We start from the raw sequence: 5,564 nt of genomic DNA, 5'->3' as shown, positions 1-5,564 counted from the left end.
CTCGTACATTCTCCTTTTGCATTGAATAAGAATTTGTAATAGCTCCCGTCAGCACATATTGCTAAAATAAAATAAAAAGGTTAATTTCGATTTTCATCATGATGTGCACCAATTTCATATATATGCACATATACATATATGTGTGCACATATATATGTGCATACATACACATATATGTGTGTGTACATGTATATATATATATATATATACAGGGAATGGACATAATAATGGAAACACTTTTATACTAATAAATTTTTTCACATTTCTCAAGAAATAATTCAAGAATGATTTTATAACTTTAGAAGTGTTTAGATTTATGTGATTTCTCATACTTTTCAATAAATTTAAAGCTTTTAGATATTTAAAGGAACGAACAATAAATTACAAACAGAAAATAGTGTTTTTGAACACCCCATGCCAAATTATGTAGCAATAAATTTGTCACTTGCAGCAATTATTTTGGTTATTACATTCAGTAATTACACAAAATTTCGTGAGACTAACTTAAGACTACTTTTTTGTTATAACTTTAAAAATGTTCAATAAAATTAAACAAAATTAATTACATAATTTTTTGCTTTGTAATTTTTTGCAGTGAATCATATTTGGCAACTGATAATAAATTTCTGATTTGAATATCTTAAACATTGAATATTTTTAAGTAATAATTGAATATTTTTAAAATTATAGCAAAAAAACATACGACGAAATAATAAGTTCTTAATAAAAATGTCCATACCTTCATAAATATATAAGCTAGATTGATGAAATTTTGTGCAATTATTGCATATAATAACCAAAAATATTTGTTACAAGTTACAATGTATGACATTATATACTATATTTTTTAGCACAGGGTATTCTAAAACACTATTGTCCTTGTGTAATTCAGTGTCGGCCCCTCAAACCTCTAAAAGCTTTCAACTCCATTGAATAGTATGAGAAATCCCAGAATCTAAACACTTTTAAAGTTATAAAATGATTCTCTAAAGTATTTTTTGAGGAACATAAAAAAATTGTGTTCGTATAGATATGTTTTTATTATTTTGTCCAACTTCTGTATGTGTGTGCATATATATATGTACCGACAGTGCTGTGGTCAAAATATACAGTGAACCACCGAAAATTAATAATAATAATTTATACACTATATTGTATATTTTATTTCAATAAAAAAAAATAACACCACAATACAGTGAAAAAATGGTAGTGAAGACAAAAGAAGTATATTGTATAACAGAGAAAAAAATATTTTTAAAAATAATATTTTGTCTCAGGCAACACAAAAAATAATTTCTGTTTTAATTCTGCAATTTGGAATTCAATAGACGACACTTCTGATGAAAAATCCTTGATTAATTTTCGCTTAATTTCATTTTATACTTCCCACCCACATGATGTGAAAGATGCAAAGATGAAAAAAGAGTGACATTTTTAAAGGGAAAAAAAGGGCATATCTTGAGTGATGTAAAGTTAAATAAAATGCTATTTTTCTGCATAAATGGTAAGTTGCAGTGAGGGAGGAAGTACTCCGAGAAGCATAGGGGTGGGTTACACAATGAAATCGATGTTGGCGAATTTAAGTTCACCTTCGAATCCTGCCAAAATTTTTTTAAAGTCTTGAAACTCGCAAATTCTCTAAAAAGAAGTCGCTGACTTGGTATCTTAATGAAACTCTGCAGTGGGTATTTTTCATGTCATTTAAAAATACTGAAAAAATTAAATTATAATAAATAAAACCACTTTATTAATAAATCATAATTATATAAAGATCAACTTGCTACTAATATTAACACGTAATGCAAATTACATAAAAAGTAATTTTAATTTATCTGAGCTGCTTCCAGATTTGATAATAAAAATAAATGCTACAGTTTAGATATCAATAAAATTCTTAGTATCTCTGCAATATACAGATATTCTGCATCACAGATACTAGTTCATGAAAAGAAAAATAATTTTAAAAATACTAAATCATCTCACAAAAGAAACTAATAAATGAAGAAGCAATATCAATTCAATAGTAATTAAAGTTTTATTCATTCAACTAAATAAAATGATAATTCTAAAAATAAAATAAACAAAATAAGACAACTGGATGGAATTGTTTTTCTTTTAGTACAGGGATGAGATTGGCCAAAAGGCAAAAAAAGCTGAATTTTAAGGTGAGTAAATCTTATGTGATTTATAGCAAAAATATGAGTAACATATTCTCATCCAGTTTTGCTGATGTTGTACTGTCTATATAAATCAATAATCGTCGATAGAAAAACTGCCACCTTTATAGTAACTAATTCAAGAAAAAGAACTCACTTCTTACAAGAATAGCGATAAAGGATTGAATATTTAAATCACGTGAATATGAAAATGTAGAAATACAAATCATGATGCGTAATTTTAAGATCGCGTAAATATGAATCAAGATGCATTATTTCTAAATCGCGTGAATACGAATCCAAAACCTAATTTTTAAATCACGTGTAAATACGAAAATCGATGTTTGGTGTTACAACCGTAAAAAAGAATCACGACGGGTGATTTCAAACTCGCGTGAATACGAATAGCTACATAGATTTTAAAAATGCGTCAATACAAATCGCGATAATGGATTTTTAAATCTCGTAAATAAGAATTGCAATGTATGATATTGAAATCGCGTGAACAAGAACTTTTAAATCAGGTAAATATGAAAATCGATGTTTGATATTAAAATGCAGCGACATCTGGATTAAGAAAATACGAGTTATCTAGCTGACCGGTAAAAATGCAGAAAATCTCATTTTCTGCGCGAAAAGCGGAAAAAATCGCTAAAATAAATAAAAATGCGGAAGGGTTTAGCAGCTACGTAGTTTGAATTTTCCATTTATCTTTGAAAATCGGAAATAAAATAATTATTTTATTTTAATGACTGAATTTTTAGAAAAAGCGGGATATTTACTTTAAAAAAAAAAACAAAAAAAAAAACACGAAAATTTTAGAGAATCGGAGTTTTTGATAAAAATTTTTTTTAAAAAAAAAAGCTGAAATTCCAGAGACAAAAGCGAAAAAAGCGGAAATCCGCTAAAAAACAGAAAAATCTCATCCCTGTTTAGTGATAATATTTCTTCCTGTTTCCATTTTTTTAATATTGGTTAAAATATGAAAGCAAATAAAAAAATCTGACCCTTTATTATAAAGAAAAAACATTACAAAGAGAAAAACATTACAAATTTATTAGAAATTTATGTCTTTACTAAATAAGAAAGCTTAAAGTAAAATTATTCCAAAACTTTTAATTAAAATATTAAAATCAGTGTTAAAATTAGTAGGGATTAAACCCAATCAGAAGTAAAATTTTCCAAAAAGTAAGCTTTATAGTCTTTGAATCTTGCAAACAGGGTAAATTAGAAAACAGAAAACTAGAAGAAATTGTTAAAATAAAAAGAAATTCATTCGACTCTCTATAATAAAATAAACAATAAATTAGAGATATAAAAAACATGAATGAGAGTGACAACAAAACAGCAAACACATACATGAAAAAAAAATGGAAAGCGCAAATTATGTAACTATCTTCTATTATCTCTAAATGCAAAATAACTTGAAATAAAAAATGCAATAATATCTGTCCATTTATTATAAAAAATAAGTAAAAATTTGGAATAGATATCAAAGGTGGATCCAGGTGGACGTTGGGGCCTCTTCACAACATTCAAATTCTGAAAAACATCCCATTCACAAAATTCTAACTTCTAAAAATAGTCCCTTCACAGAACTCAAATTCATAAAAATGGCTTCTTTAGAAAAATACAAGAAACGAATGAAATAAAATAAAAACATGACCACCGAAGCCGACGTCTTCAGGGGGTACCGGCCTCGGTAGCCATTAAAAACAAAACCATTTCTAATTGAGGGAGAAGCAGATGCTTAAAATATCTCCCTCGGTACCCCGATGGTTTTGTATAGAGGTCCAGGAAGAATATCAATCAAAATCATCAGAAAAATAAAAACTCACTAAAAAAATTTTTGGAAATATTTCTTGCTTCAGGTGTTTTCTAATTATTTTAAAACGTCAAAGGGTTTTGTTGGATGTCTAGGTTTTATATGTTTAATTTAGTATTTCCTTTTAGGTTAATTTTAAAAAAATGCAAAGTACAATATATAAATATTTTATGGCGCCTGGCTCGTCGCGCGCCCAAACAAGGAGTACTGAAGTTAATCTTGACTTAGGGATTACTTCGGACAAAAAGTTACTAAGTCAAATATTTTGTTTAAATAAATTTAAAAATATAAAAAAATTTAAAAAGTTTAGGAAATGTGGTAATAAAAAATGTAAAACTTGTCCTTTGGCTGATAGTTCTCAGATTGACAGTCATTCTAATGTATTTTTTTGTAAAAGTATTAATATTATTTATTTAATTCAGTGCAATTGTTGTAATTTGTGTTATGTTGGTCAGACAGGTCTTGAATTTCATAAGCGGATTAATTCCCACAGATCAGCTATAAAAAATTTTAATAATAGTAATTGTTCCACGGATTATGAAATTTTACATTTTCAATTTCATGATTTTAATAATGTTACTCTTTTTATTTTGGATTTTATGGAAAATTTAGATAAAAGACTTGATTTAGAAAATATTTACATTGGTAGTCTTAAGACTCTTTTTCCTTATGGATTAAATAGTAAATTTAATGGGGAAGGTACTGTTAATACTGAAGATTTTTGTATTTATAATAAATTAAAAGTTTTTGATTTTCCTGGTGTTTGTGATTCAAAATTTAGAAGTAAAAGGGGAGGTGGAAAAGGTAAGGGTAAATTTATTGAGTTTGATGAGTTTTCGAATTTTTGTAACTTACCTGTTAATTTGAATAATATTTTCACTATTAGGAAATATATTTTTGGTTTTAAAAATAAAATTTTAAAAAATTTCCTTATTAAATTTGGTTCTAAAATTAAATTTGATACTGAACTTGTTAAATTTATAGTTTTGGATTTAATTAAATCAAAAATTGGTGTTAATAAAACTGATTTGCTTTTTAATAATGTTTCTAAAGTCGAAAGGGTTTTTTGTACGATTAATTTTCATGATAAGAATTTTGAAAATGCTAAGTTACCACAGATTATTCATGGTCTTTCTGATTTCTTTCCTTTAGAACAAATTAGGGTTACTGCTGCTTTTAAATATTCTTCTACACTTAGGAAAAAGGTGTGTAATTATAATTTTTTAAGTCGAAATCTTAATTGTATTTCTAAATCTGATTGTTATTGTAATGAGGAGGGTTTTTCAAAATTTATTGATAATGATTATGGACATGTTATTACCGGAAATTTGGAAATTGTGGGTGATCAGGATCTAATTAGCATTTTAAGTAAGGGTTCAAAATTTAGAACCAGAGTTAAGATGAAAAAAGAAGATTTTATTTTATCCATTAAAAAAGATCTAGATTTTTTTATTGCAAAAATTTCCAGAAAATATCATTGGCCTGTTGAAGGTTTTTCTGAGTGGAAAGCTAAAATTATTGAAAGGGTTAAATTTAATTTATTTAATACCAGTTTTAGTTCATTTCCTAAAGGTACTTTTATT

This window comes from Parasteatoda tepidariorum, unplaced genomic scaffold (assembly GCF_043381705.1).
Source record: "Parasteatoda tepidariorum isolate YZ-2023 unplaced genomic scaffold, CAS_Ptep_4.0 HiC_scaffold_1663, whole genome shotgun sequence".
Classification (NCBI taxonomy): Eukaryota; Metazoa; Arthropoda; class Arachnida; order Araneae; family Theridiidae; genus Parasteatoda; species Parasteatoda tepidariorum.
Note: the sequence above shows the minus strand (reverse complement) of the source record.